Below are 14,950 nucleotides of genomic sequence, written 5' to 3'. Positions count from 1 at the left end.
CACGCACACATGCTCACACGCACACACATGAGTTCTGGAGACAAGATTCTAGGCTCTCATTCTTGAGAATTTCTCTCCAAAAAAAATTAAAAAAAAAGATTTATTTATTTATTTTATGCATGTGTGTCCCCTGTCACTCTTGTCAGACACACCAGAAGAGGACATAAGATCACATTACAGATGGTTGTGAGCCACCATGGGGTTGCTGGGAATTGAACTCAGGACCTCTGGAAGAGCAGTCAGTGCTCTTATCCGCTGAGCCATCGCTCCAGCCCCCTAAGTTTTTTTTTCTTTTGCCACAGAAATAGAAATGAAAATTAGACTTTAGACTGATGGTGGCTGTCCCTGAAAGTGCCCCAGTGTTCACCTGCAAAGTGTTTAAACTGTGCTACAAGCCTGCAGAAAGCTCATCAGGGTCAGATGTGAGTGTAGAGTGACCCACTCCTGGAGGGGCAGAGCTAGACAGCCATGGGATGAGTGGCATATTCACTTGTCTCCCCCTTGGGCCTCCAGCCTTTGTGGGGTTTCTTGGCAAAGTCCCCCAAGTGATTTGGGTGCAGACACTGAGTCCACTAATGTGTGACCAGGATGGGCAGGGCTCAGCTGGATTGAGAGCCTTTCACCTGAGGACATGGGCATAGTGCGACCCTCGCCCTGACTGCTGTACAGGTCCTTCTCGTTCCTTCAGCTGCTCCAGGACTCCTTGAGAAGAGGGCATTGGATCCCATTACAGATGGTTGTGAGTCACCATGTGGTTGCTGGGAATTGAACCCACGACCTCTGGAAGAGGAGTCAGTGCTCTTAACCGTTGAGCCATCTCTTCAGTTCCCTAAACTGTTTTTGTCATAGAAATAGAAATGAAAATTAGACACCATTCAAAAGCATTTCTTTACATAGAAAAGGCTACTTTAAAATTTATACTAAATTTTATTCCTCTTATCTCCACCCACCCTCCTGTGCTATAGTGCTGTTTTAGTTAGGGTTTTACTTCTGTGAACAAACACCATGATCAAGGCAAGTCTTTTTTTTTTTTTTTTAAGATTTATTTATTATTATATGTAAGTACACTGTAGCTGTCTTCAGACACACCAGAAGAGGGAGTCAGATCTTGTTACGGATGGTTGTGAGCCACCATGTGGTTGCTGGGATTTGAACTCTGGACCTTCGGAAGAGCAGTCAGGTGCTCTTACCCACTGAGCCATCTCACCAGCCCAAGGCAAGTCTTATAAAGGACAACACTTAATTGGGGCTGGCTTATAGGTTCAGAGGTTTATCATCCATTATCATCAAGGTGGGAACATGGCAGCATCCAGACAGGCATGGTGCAGGAGGAGCTGAGAGTTCTATATCTTCATCTGAAGGCTGCAAGCAGAAGACTGGCTTCCAGGCAGCTAAGATGAAGACCTTAAAGCCCACACCCACAGTGACACACCATTCCAACAAGGCCACACCTCAAAACAGCACCAGTCCGCGGGCCAAGCATATTCCAACCATGGCCAGTGCATATGTGGAAGATGGAGGACTATCTGCAGGAGTCAGTTCTCTCCTACCACATAGGTCCTGGGGATCCAACTCAGGTCATGGGGCTTGATGGCAGGCATCTTTACCCACTGAGCAATCTTATTGGTTCATTATTATCATCAGCTGGGATCACACTCCCTAGGCGGTCAAGGATGACCTTGAGCTTTTGGTCCTCCTGTCCCTTTGGAACTCCGAGGAAAAGCTACAGGTGTGGGCCTTCACACCTGGCTAATTCTAGACAAACATTCTGCCAAGAGGACTGTATCCCCCACATCTATAGGATTTCAAAAGTCAAAACAGACTTGAAAAAGAACAAAATTAGAGATCTCAAATTTCTACATCTTCAAAACACTACAAAGCCACAGTGACTGGCATCTGTCAGTTACTGTGTCAGAGCACCCGACCAGAAGCAACTTCAGGGAGGAAGGAGTTGCTTTGGCTTAAAGCAACTCAGTTTCCCTGTTAGTACCACAAGAGCTGTTATAGTGGGAGGCATGGCAGCAGAAGAAGGAGGTGTCTGGTCACATAGCATCCACCGTCAGGAAGCAGAGCCAGGGTATAAAAGTTTTAATATCAGCAAGGGACAGTGGCACATGTGTTTCATCCCAGCACTTGGGTGGCAGAGGTAGGCAGACCTTTGAGTTCAAGGCCAGCCTGGTCTACAGAGGGAGTATCAGGACAGCCAGGGCTACACAGAGAAACCTTGTCATGAAAAACAAACAAACAAACAAACAAACAAACAAACAAAGAAACAAAGAAACAAAGAAACAAACAAGCTGTAGTATTTGATGCTCTACTCCTGAAAGCTTCTACCACCTTCGTAAAAGTGCATGGGCTCGTGACACACACACACACACACACACACACACACACACAGAGAGAGAGAGAGAGGGGCACAGTGTATTTTGTGTTTTCTCCTACAGAGACTGTCTGGCAGCCCACTTGGAAGAGTCTATCGTGAATGGTGGGCATAGGATGTATATAGTAAGGGCTTAGGCTGTCTGGAGGAGCCCATCTTGCCGGTCCTCTCTGAGCTGAGTCCTTGGCCTTGAAAGCATCTGGAAGAGGACAGGTAGGCATGGTGATGCAGGGAGGAGGGAGGAGCCTGGCGCCTGAGGGACATCCCTGGCTAAGAGGAGGCCAAGGAGGAGGACAGAGAAGGGTCTGTTTACACTGGTCCTCTACACTCCTACTTCCTTTGAGCATTCTTATTGTCACTGTGCTGGGCACTAGAGAGACAGACAGCTTCCTGTCTTCAGTGGAAACGGACCATCGAGGTGAAATGGAGGGTCTTTGATGGTGGTGGCAGTGTGTGTGTGTGTGTGTGGGGAAGTTGAGTGTGAAACACTGGGAAGGGAGCCTATATGGGTGTGTGTGCTTGAAAAATCACCTGGCTCATTGTGCAAATAGAGAAACTGAGTCCCAGGGAGGACCTTTTCATGGGATAGTTCTGTTGTCCTGACCCTAAGCCTGTGTTCTTGGCATTTCTTTCTTAGAGATGGGAATTTTTCTCACATGGACATTTTGTTGATAAAACCAGGTAAGAGGAAGATAGGACCAGCATCAAGAAGACACTGTTCTTAACATAGCATATATAACTGTATGAAGCACCCCTGTGCAATACAGTACACAAATACATGCATCGAAGCTTAAAATAACTTTAATAGGATTTGTGTGTGTGTGTGTGTGTGTGTGTGTGTGTGTGTGTGTGTAGCTCTGGGTGTTCTTAAACTCTCTAGACCAGGCTTGCCTGATACTCACAGAAATACAGCTGTCTCTGTCTCCAGAAGTGCTAGGATGTAAGGGGTTTGTCACCATGCCTGGTCTAGGACTTATTTTAAAAGTTTGTTTGCAAGTGGGTACATACCCGTGAATACAGGAGCCCGAGGAAGCCAGAATCATCAGAATTACAGATGATGCTGAACCTCATGATAGGCACCCTTGGCACTAAACTGGGGTCCTGTCTAAAAGCATCAACATCTCTCAACCTTTGAGCCATCTCACTAGCCCTGATACGTATTTTGGTTTTAATTATGTGTGTGGGTGTGAGGATATGTGCACATTAATGCAGTGCCTGGAGAGGCCAGAAGAGGGGGCTGGAGTTACAAGCAGTTGTGAACTCCCTGACATAGGTGCTGAGAAACATGGGTTTGGGTCCTTGACAAGCACAATAGGTGTTCTTAACTGCTGAGCCATCACTCCACTTCTTCTTTAAAACAAACAAACAGGGCTGGAGAGATGGCCAAGCGGTAAAGAGCTGTGGTAAAGACTGTTCTTCCAGAGGTTCTGAGTTCAATTCCCAGCAACCACATGGTGGCTGATAACCATCTGTAATGTGCATCTGATGCCACCTTCTGGTGTGTCTGAAGGCAGTGACAATATACCCACACACATGAAATAAATAAGTAAATTTTTTTTTTTTTAAATTTTTTTCGAGACAGGGTTTCTCTGTATAGCCCTGGCTGTCCTGGAACTCACTTTGTAGACCAGGCTGGCCTCAAACTCAGAAATCTGCCTGCCTCTGCCTCCCGAGTGCTGGGACTAAAGGCGTGTGCCACCACACCTGGCTAATAAGTAAATCTTTAACAAACAAACAAACAACTTTGCATGTGTTTGGGGGCATATGAAACCCCTCCCTCCAGCTACAAGACTGAAAAATTGGGAACAACTTGGGATAAGTTTTTACCAGATGAAAATGCAGACATCACCACTTCCTGGGAGTTTGTGCCATAACAAGGGATAATTTTCTTCTTGGTCCCAAGCAGGCTTGGAGTTGGTGACATTGGGTAGGAAGCTGTTTTTACAGAACTCAACAGCTGCCCCAGTCTACAGTCTTGAGCGATGGATAAAGGTCACCATGGGACCACGTGTGAGGAAGACAGGCTGTGGTCCAAGCCCAGGGTGGGTCTTCTCACTCCTCACTGTGTTGGACGGCTTCAGGATGGTGGATGACCATCTTCAGGGAGATGCTGGGCCAGTTGGGAAGACAAACTCCTCAGGTGTTTGCCTCTAGTCAAGGACTCCACAGCTTTGTGGCTTAGAATCTAATGCTAAGATTCTCAGCACAACCACGTGCTACACTCAGCCATTTGTGACTAGTAAGAGCCCTCATTTCTCTCTATTTCTTCCACCTCTCGTTTCTAGGGTTCCTGTAGAACCCTGACAGGGTGGGAGCTTATGATGGAACAAAACCTCTCACCTTATTGCCAAGAAACCTAGAGACTGTGGAGAGGGCTGGGGTCGTATAGCTCCTTTCAAGGATGCATAACCCAGACAAAGATCTCACTCTAGGGTCCACATAAAGGTCTCACCACCTCCCAATAGTGCCTCCTTGGGACCATGCCTTTAACAACACAAGGCTTTGGGGACCACTTTTCTAAACCGCAGCAGGCCATTGCTGGTCTTCCTTTTCCCGCCATGATGTATTTAATCAAACATTTGCTAAGTATGGCCTGTGTTCTGGGCCCAGCAACAGGCACTCAACTGTGGCTCTCATAGTCGCGCTGTAAGGAGGTTCTGGGAGAGCCTCGCTCCAGGGAGCTTGAGCTCTTTTCTGTTTTCCTGTCAGCGTGGAGGGGCCTCTTTCTCTCTGGGATTGCGGTGGGATTCGATTTGCACGTGTAATTCTGATGTGAAGCCAGTGTAATCAGATCCTGCTGAGAGGGTCCTGCCTTCGGGCTGAGTGGATGTGTGAGCGCACAGGCGCGTGCTCGCTGGCCATGCAAGAGTATCATGTAATTCAATGACACAGTCTCTGTTTCCAGAAATGGATTCCAGGCCACGGCATCCACATCCAGAAGTGATCCTGGTACTTGTCCTAAGATTAAGTGAAAGTGACAAGTGGCGGGGAGAACTGAGTAAAGATGGCGGGTGGGGTTCGCCTTTCCCTTTCCAGACACTGGCAGCTTCTTGAAGCACTTCCGGTCCCAGTGCTGGTTGGATGCTTCTCTCCCACCTCCTCAGGGCTGAGACCGTGTGCAGCAACCCACAGCTGCAGGCAGAAGTCCTGGGTATCACAGCCGCTTGCTCTTAAGTTTTAGGTGTGGGCTGGAGAAATGGCTCAGCGGGTAAGAACACTGACTGCTCTTCCAGAGGTCCTGAGTTCAATTCCCAGCAACCACATGGTGGCTCACAACCATCTGGAATGGAATCCCATGTCCTCTTCTGGTGTGTCTGAAGACAGCCACAGTGTGCTCATATGCATAAAATAAATAAATATTAAAAAATAAAAAAGCTTTAGGTGTGAACGGAGCTTCAGCAATCTTTTGCCTGCTGCTTTCTTTTTTTAAAGGACATTTTAATTTTATCTTTGTGCGCATGTGTGTCTGTGGGTACGCTCACAGGTGTTTGGATATCCCTGAGATGCCAGAAGAGGGCACTAGAACCCTGGAACTGGAGCTTCAAGTGGCTGTGAGTCACCCAACAAGCGTGGTGGTCCTCTGCAGGAGCAGTAAGGACTCTTAACTACTGAGTCATCTCTCCAACCCCTTTTACCTTTTTTGACCACATATTTAAAATTAAAGATAAAGCAAAACCAACAAACAGACGAGCTGTGATGACTCACACCTGTAGTCCAGCAGCTGGAAGGTGAAGCAGCTGACTTAGCATGTTCAGGGCTAGCCTGGGCTAGAGCTTAAGACCCTGTCTCAAAAAACTAAAAATTAAGGCCAGAGAGATGGCTCAGTGGGTAAAAGTGCTGTGGTACAGGCCTGATAACCTGAGTTTGAATCTCAGAATTCTGTGTGGAAAGGGAGAACGGCCTCCTAGGAGTCCTCTGACACATGCCCTAGAGTGTACATGCCCACTTTCACACACGTACACCATATGACATAAACAAATAAGTAAGAAAAATGTAAAAAGCAAAACTACCCAAAACCAACAACTTGCCCCATCAAAAAGTAAAGCAAAACAAAACACCAAACCAGAAGGGCATGGTGGTGTACACAGGCAATCTCAGGCCTTGAGCAATGGAGGCGGGGGACTCAGGAGTTCCAGGACAGCCTGGACTACATAAGATCCTGTCTCAAAGAACCAAATGTGGGGCCTTGGTGATGGCTTAGCAAGAGTGCTTTCTGCTCTCTCTCTCAGGACCTGAGTTCGGTTGGTTCCCAGCTCCCATGTCAAAAGGATCCAGGGATCTGACATCCTTTTTTGGACTTCTTGGGCACCTGCACTCACACGTACATATTAATACATACATCAATAATTACAGATTTCAAAAAGGCTGGATGGTGGTAGCATATGCCTTTAATCCCAGCACTTGGGAGAGAGAGGCAAGTGGATCTCCATAAGTTCAAAGCCAGCCTAGTCTGTAGAGTGAGTTCCAGGCCAGCCAAGGCTACACAGAGAAACCCTGTCTTCAGAAACCAATAAATAAGTAAATAAATGAAATAAAACATGAAAGAGCCAGGCATGGTAGCACATGCCCTTAATTCTAGCATTTAAGAGGCAGAGGTGGGTGGGTCTCTTAAGGTTGAGACCAGCCTGGTCTACATAGTGAGTTCTAGGCTAGCCAGAGTTACACAAGAAAGTCTTAAAAAAAAACAACAACAACCCACTAAACCCCTCAAAACCTTAAAAACCAAACACAAACCAAGACCAAGGCTGGCAGCTGGCACTGTGTCTCAGGCATAGGGCCGCTCTGACTGTACACTGTCCTGGGTTCCATGACTAACGCTAGAGACAAAGTGCTGTCTGTTTTTGTTTTCTTTTTGTTTGTTTGTTTTTGTTTTTTCCCCCCAAGACATGGTTTTACTGTGTAGTTTTGGCTGTCCTGGACCTCACTCTGTATAGCAGGCGTGTCTGGAACTCACAGTAGAGATCTGCCTGCCTCTGCCTTCTGAGTGCTGAGGTTAAAGGCGTATATCACCCCCTTGAGGTGGAAAGTGTTTTATTTTAGGCTTAATCTTATGCTCTGTGCTATTTTTCTGAGATTTGGCTCCACCCAAAGCAGAACAAAACAAATATCTACTTATAGCAAAGGGGGTCTCTAATGAGTTTCCCCTGTGTCTTTCTATTCAATCTAAACCACTTCTCTCCACGTGGAATGTCACAGCATCCTTGCCGTGGTCGGGACCAGCTGTTAATTCCTGCTGCACATGATGGTGAGCCACAGAAGAATCCTGTGGGCTCAGGAGGCACGTCCCCAGAGCTCATGAAAGGACCACTGTTGGAGAAGTCTTTTTGTGGAGGGCAGAGATGTCCCTTCAGTAAGAAAATAAGGGGTGTGCCCGATGGGACTCTCGAGGCCTGAGGCCTCTGCAGCTTTGACATGGTCTGGCAGACATCCAAGACTCAGGAGCGAAGGAATCCAGGGCTGCATTCTTCTGACCCAACATCCACTGGATGTTTATTTGCCCCTGGGAGAGGTTATCTCATTTGACAGGCAGGCTCAGAGTCAGGCCTCCATGGGTGAACCCTGGCTGGGGTGGGCTGAGAAAAGCTGTCAGCGTGTGTGTGTCCACACGTGCATCTGTGCACACAGATGGTGTATGAGGTTTGTCGGGGGAGGATTCTTGACATCCAGAGGTTGTAGTTTCTTTGCTTGTGGGCATCTCTCTAGCCACACCCTGCCAATGAGTGATGGGGAGGGGCATTGCTCCAAGTTAAGATGCTGAGCACTGAAGAAGCCAGCCTTTGCCTTAGCCTGCTTGCACAGCCTGGCAACTCGTTTCCGTGTTCTGGGCCTCAGTTTCCCCATTTGGGATAAGCTTATTGGACAATGGGCTCCTCCTAGCACACCTTGCCGTTCTAGGGACACTCAGTCCTCTGTCATTTTTAAGAAAGCACACAGTTCATCTACCAAGTCCAATTTTACATATTTTCTTTCTTTTTTTTTTACCCTCTAACACTTGGGAGGACATACAGAGGTAGATAGATCTCTGTGAGTTTGAAGCCAACCTGATTCTCTACAAAGTGAGTCCCAGGACAATCAAGGCTGTTATATAGAGAAAGCCTGTCTCAAAAACAAACAAACCATCAAACAAACAAAAAACAAAACAAAAACAAAACCCAAAACACAAGTAAACAACAGAAAATAACTTTAATTTTGTATTTTATATTTTATTTCATTTCAGACAAGGTGTCACTATGAAACCCTTGCTGTCCTGGAACTAAGAGAACTGTGTGCTTCTGTCTCTCCAGTGCCAGGATTAAAGGTGTGTGCTACTACTCCTGGCTTATTTTTAACTATGCGTGTATGTCTGTGTTGTGTGTGGGTGTGCACACGGGAGTGCAGGCAGTGCGGAGAGGGTGCTGGATCCCCTGGATCTGGAGTTACAGGCAGTTTTGAGGTTTCTGGGGATGGAAGTCAGGATGTGTGGAAGTGAGCTCTAGTCCACAGGGTTATCTACCTACCCCATCTTTCCTTTTTCTCTTCTTTCTTCCTTTTTCAATAGGTCTTTTATATTCCAGCCTGACTTTGACTTTTCTAGGTCGCTGAGGGTAACCTTGAACTTCTGATTCTCTGCTGGGATTCTAGTCACACACCACCACACCCAGGATATGAGTTGTGGGTAGAACTCAGGAAGTCAGGCAAGCTAGGCAATAGGCTGACTTGTTTGTTTGGTTTTTGTTTGTTTGTTTGTTTTTCAAGATAGGGTTTCTCTGTGTAGCCCTGGCTGTTCTGGAACTCACTTTGTAGACCAGGCTGGCCTTGAACTCAGAAATCTGCCTGCCTCTGCCTCCCAAGGTGCTGGGATTAAAGGCGTGCACCACCACTGCCCGGCAATAGGCTGATTTATATTTTCAGGCTGTTCAGAGGTTAGTGTGTGTGTGTGTGTGTGTGTGTGTTGTACAAATGTGTACATGTTCTTGTGTGCAAAGAGGTTAACAGTGTCTTCCTCTAGTAACTTCCATTTTATTATTATTATTATTTTACATATTTTGGGACAGGTTTCTCTGTGTAGCCCTGGCTGTCCTGGAACTTACTCTGTAGTCTAAGTTGGCCTTGAAGTCACAGAGCTCTGTCTTCTGAGTGCCGGGATTAAAGTCATGCATTACCATGCCTATGCCTGGTTCTCCCACTTCTGATTCTCCCTCTTTTTTTTTTTTTTTTTGCCAGGGTTTTTCACTGAGTCTGGGACCCAGTGATTCAGCTTAAATGTGGCCAGCAAGCAAGCATCCTGGGTCCTCCAGTCCTGCCTCTCAGTTAGGGAATAAAAGGTATTTATAGCTGTGCTTGGCTTCCTGCATGGGCTCTGAGTATCTGAGCTCAGGGCTTCATGCTTGCTCAACAAATACCTTACCCACTGAGTCATCTCCCCAACCCCTTATACATGTTTCAACAAAACAAAACAAAACAAAACAAAACAAAACAAAACAAAACAAAACAAAACAACCCCTTCCCCTCCCTATATAGAAGCCAGAAGAGAATGCTTTCTGAGTCTGAGGACTCAAAATATGTTATGTGCAAGTTTGAAAACATCATAATGAAGCTCTTTATAATGTATAATTAATATACACTAAAAAAAAAATCCTTAAAACAGTAGGGCTCAGTGGTTACCAAACCTGTTTCAGAAAGAGGCTGTCCTGTAGGAAGGGGCGAGGTCAGTAGTTGTCAATCCAGCTTGGAGCACGCACAGACCTGAACTGTAAGGAGCTGAGGCTTCCTGCCTGGGGACAGCGGAGGGGAAAGGACATTAGGAACAGAAGTGGCCAGAGTCCAGCATCCCCTCTAAAACAGCACCTATCTATGTACCCCACTGTATCAGCCCCACTTGTAGAACCTCAAATGGTGTGTGCACTGGAGGAGCACCCTTGGAGAGCCACTGCAACCAGGCCTGTGACAGACACACTTTCTCATCTCTAGAGGAGAAAAGAGAGACCTGAACACCTAGCAAGAAGCAGAGCTGGGTTCCTGGACAGGATTGTCTGAGCTGAGCTATCCAGTTAGGGGCAAACAGAAAACCCAAGGGCGAGGGAGGAGAGGAGCTTGGCTCCACAGCACAGGGGTGTGGTGAAGGTGCAGAGTGGACCACAGAGAAGCACGGCTTCCACTCTTAAAGCCCTGCGCATTCTCAGTGCCCCTTAGGGACCCCATGGCACCCCCAGGTTCCCATGGAGACTCTGCTGTGGGCAGTGCAGACCGTTCCTTCCTCTTATCGCTTGCCTCTCTGCCACGGACCTGAAAAGCTAGTGATTGTAGCAGTCCAGGCACTCCTATCTCAAAAGGTGGCTTTTGGGGAGCGGAGGGGCCTTTCTTGTTGACATTCTCCCATCTCCCCCTCTCCCAGCCCAGGGGAAGGCTCCCCTGCGTCCCAAACCCTCCCACTCCAGTGTTGGCCTCACCTGCGCCCCTAGCTGGAGGAGGTGTACAGATGCTATCTCGGGCATGAGCTGACTCATCATAGTGACATCCCACCCTGCTGGGCAGGAAAGTGGTTTGAGGGTCACAGTTTTCCCGGGGCAGGGACATACCACAGCGTTCCAGGGCAGGGCTGCAGGAAGATGAGGACCTCTACAGCAGCACGTTTCCTAGGGAGAGGAGGTGCCGCTGTGAGCTTAGGGCTAGGAGCTGCAGAGACTGTCACTAAATGTTGAGAACACACCTAGTGCAAGAAAAATGATGCAGGCGTGTGTGTGTGTGTGTGTGTGTGTGTGTGTGTGTGTGTTCATGGACAACATTCAAACTATTGGGCAGGAGTGACCTGTAGCAGTTCCCTTAACAGAGGAGCCTCTGGATGTTTGAGCTATCCTCCCATGGTTGAGCAGAGATAGGAGGGGAGGCCTAAGGCCAAGCAGGATTCAGGACTTCATGGAAAGGTGGAAACCACAGCCTTGCTATGCTCAGTTTTTAGGGCTAAGATGTACTTGAATGGAAAAACTACTCTGAACAAAAACAAAAACAAAACAAAACAAAACAAAAAGCATTGAAGTCCTTGACTCTCTGTTTATTTATTTTTGAGACAAGGTCTCTTGTGACCCAGGGTGGCCTCAAAGTCACCTTGCAATGAATGAAAGACAATTTTAATCCTTCTTCTTCCAGTACCAAGTTCGAGCATTGAGGATGTGAACCACCATGCAGTTAGGGTCAGTTTATGTGGTTCTGGGAATTAAACCCAAGGCCTCATGCATGCTGGAGGATTACCCTACCCACTGAACTCCCCGGTCCAATATCTGGTTTCTGCTACTTGCTAGCTCAAGGATCCTTCGGCACCCCGGTCCTCCTTCAGCACCCCGTCCTCTTCTGAAATATAGGACACTAAAGACTCCAAAGCTGTTTTGAGAGTTGAAACTTTGTTTAAACACGTCCCGGTAAAAAAGTCTTAAAGTTTCCTTCCCCTGTTCCAAGGAGGGTGGGTGAAAGTGAGCCAGTTACCCAAGGTCATCTGTCTGATTGTAGGGGTCATCAAGATCGGATGCAGCAGGGCTGATTCCCAGGGACCGAGTAATCGAGCACCTGCCACAGGCCTGTGCAGTGTGGTAACCCAGGGAGCAGCTGCTGGCTGGCCAGGTGTGATCTCACCTTCCTTCCAGATGAGGTTCACACAATGCCATCTGCTGTGGAGGCTGCACAGATGCGGAAGCAGGGAGCTGGGATTCCAGGAAGCCTGACTCCTAAACAGGAGTATGGGGGAGGTCGGGGGAGGGGGTGGGAGATGACACGTCTATTCCTGGTCTGTTGCTGAGGGCAAGGTTACCACGGGGACGTGCCTTGGCTTGTGGTTTTGCCTGTGGGTGCCGTTTAGCCACAGAGATGGAGCTGAATCACTGTGTATGGTCTGTGTGAGTCACAAGGTCACAGCAGCTATGGCCTGCTTACGTGGAAAGGCCCTCTCTTTACAGCCCTAGTAGGGAATGCAGGAGTGTCTGCTTCATGTCCAGATAGATGCTCAGGCAGGACATAGGCTTGAGTTCAAGCCTCCCTGGAGTACCTTCCTCCTAAGATCCCTCCCCAAAACAGGTCAACGGGATTGCTCAGCCTGAAATAAGAACAAACCTCCTCTCTTGCACTGTATAGTATAACAGAACCACTTTTTATCATTTTAATGTGTGTTTGGACATTTGAAGATGGAGGGAGGGCAGAGGAGGAGGTAGGGAATCCTGCTCTATCCTTCCATGTCTAACTTCCTTGAGGCAGGGCCTTTCACTGTACCTGGAACTAGACTTGAAAGCCCCAGTGACCCTCCTATCTCTACCCCTCAGCTCTGGCATTGATTCGAACCCAGGTCCCTAACTGTAAACAACAAGAACTCTTTTTTTTTTTTTTTAAAGATTTAGTTATTTTATGTATATGAGTACACTGTAGCTGGCACCAGAAGAGGACATTAGATCCCATCATAGATGGTTTTGAAACCACCACGTGGTTGCTAGGACCTCTGGAAGAGCAGTCAGTGTTCTGAACTGTTGAGCCAATCCCTCTAGCCCCAAAGAGCAAGAACTCTTACCTGCCAGATTAACTGCCCAGCCCCTAGAGTGATCTATAACTCAATTACTTATATACTGACTGGCATTTACTATGGCTTAGTATACTGTACATTGCTAATTCTTTTATTATTACTTATCAGAAATGTTGCCGACCCCCTCATCCTGTTTTTGGAGACAGAGTCTCATGTAGCCCATGTTGGCCTCAAACTTTATGTAGCTAAGGATGACTCTGAACTTGTGATCCTCTAACCTTCACTTCCCCAGTGCAGAAAGTCCAGGCACATGCCACCGTGCCCAGTTTATGGAGTCGTGGGGATTAAACCAGGGTTTTATGTATGTTAGGCAAACACTCTACTAAGCTCCATCTCTAGACACCTGTGCTGTTGTGTTTTCTCCTTTTAAATGTTCTATGTACACTGAACAAACAAACAAACAAACAACAAACAAACACCTAAGGGTTACTTCCTTCCTCAAGACAAGTTAGGCCACTGGCCATCCCCAGGGAGGTAATGAAGTCTGGTAGATTACAGGGATGGAAGATACAAGTCTGGTCCACAGGAAGTGTGGCCACAGTGAGAAAAAGAGAAAAAGCACTGGACTCCGAGTCAAGAGACCTTGCTCACTGCGCCATCTAACTGGTCAGGTGATCGGGTTTTGTCACATTCCTTCTGAGCCGTGGTTTCTGGTGAGATCAAATAAGGTTATTGATCCAGATATGACCGCTGATGGCTTTCCCCAGTGTAATGTTGTATTGCACAAGAAACCCTACTAAAATAAATCCTCAGGGCTGATAAGATGACCTCTGACCCCACAATAGGGTTCTCAAGTCTGAGTCCCGCAATTCCTTCAGGATGGGGGTGGGGGGTTGGGGTGGGGGATGGGAGTGGGGACAGTCCCAATACATTAGACACCTTACCAAAATATTTTCTGTTTTTGTCACAGGCTCCAGGATTCTTTCATCGAAAGTGGGATTTAGATCTGAGGAGGGTAGAGGGTGTCTGGTGAGGGGGACAGTAGCTGTCAAGACTCCAGGGGGGCCGGGAGAAGGGAAAAGCGAGCACACAGTGACCTGTCATCCTGGCCTGGCTGGGGACAGCGCTATCAGAGAGGGGGCATAGGGCAGGATGGAGTTGTCATCACTGGAGATGCACATGTCCCCACTTTCCCACTAATCCCTGCCGTGCTGTGGCAGCCAAGGCTGAGGGAAGGCCTTTGGATTGTGGCTTGATGTCACTGCCGACCTTGTTATAGTCAGGGAAAGAAACACTTTGCTCTTTCAGTTTGTAGCAAGCTTTTTCCTCATTTCATTATTTGTAGTTTTAGAAATGGATTGCTCGTGATTTTTGCTGCTGCTGCTGCTTCTTAACTGTCCTTTATCATTTTTTTTAAAAAAACACTTATTTGTTTGTTTGCTTGCTTATTTTTGTGGTTTTGAGACAGAGTTTCTCCCTGTGGGCCAGGCTGGCCTCCAACTCATAGAGATCTGCCTGCCTCTGCCTCCCAAGTGCTCAGACTGAAGGTGTGCATCACCACTGTCCCGACATATTTTTATTTAGTTTTAAGTACATTTATTCTCTCTCTCTGTCTCTCTCTGTCTCTCTGTCTCTCTCCCTCTCCCTCTCTTGCTCTCCCTCTCTCTCAGCACATGTGTGTATAGTGTGTTGTGGAGGTCAGAGGACATTTTCAGGAGTCGGTCCTCTCCTTTCTCTGTGGGGCTCCAGGGATTGAGTTCTGGTTGTCAGGCGTGGCAGCAAGCGCCTTCTCTTGCCAAGCTGTCTTGCTAGGCTCTACTTTTTACTTTTAGAAGTGAGATATTTAGTAAGTTAATATCTTTTGTTTGGTTAAGGTTTTACCAAGTTAAACAAGACTTAAGGTAGCAAGAGATGTTGTTAGCCAACACCCACACCTTCTGTAACTCTGAAACCCCATGAGCTGCCTGCTCTGTCCTCAGATAACCTTAGCATGTGAGACAGATGGGCTGTCCTTCCTTCCTTCCTTCCTTCCTTCCTTCCTTCCTTCCTTCCTTCCTTCCTTCCTTCCTTCCTTCCCTCTCTCCTTCTCT

General features: G+C 47.4%; 1 long non-coding RNA gene across 3 annotated transcripts; it reads right to left on the bottom strand.

The window, feature by feature from the left end:
• Positions 1-788: 788 nt before the first annotated feature.
• On the bottom strand, positions 789-12,347 carry Gm33078. 3 transcript variants are annotated; one of them, XR_388677.3, is made up of 4 exons: positions 11,987-12,347; positions 10,810-10,995; positions 10,030-10,134; positions 789-834 (listed from the first exon to the last, which is right to left on the bottom strand). It is a non-coding gene; the product is annotated as a predicted gene, 33078 (long non-coding RNA). The 3 variants fall into 3 exon arrangements; XR_388678.3 differs by having other exon boundaries at positions 10,939-10,995; positions 11,987-12,305; XR_388679.1 differs by lacking the exon at positions 11,987-12,347 and adding an exon at positions 11,840-11,978.
• Between the last annotated feature and the right edge of the window lie 2,603 nt (positions 12,348-14,950).

This window comes from Mus musculus, chromosome 11, assembly GCF_000001635.26.
Source record: "Mus musculus strain C57BL/6J chromosome 11, GRCm38.p6 C57BL/6J".
In the NCBI taxonomy this organism is placed as follows: domain Eukaryota; kingdom Metazoa; phylum Chordata; class Mammalia; order Rodentia; family Muridae; genus Mus; species Mus musculus.
Note: the sequence above shows the minus strand (reverse complement) of the source record. Positions and strands in the feature narration are given on the sequence as shown.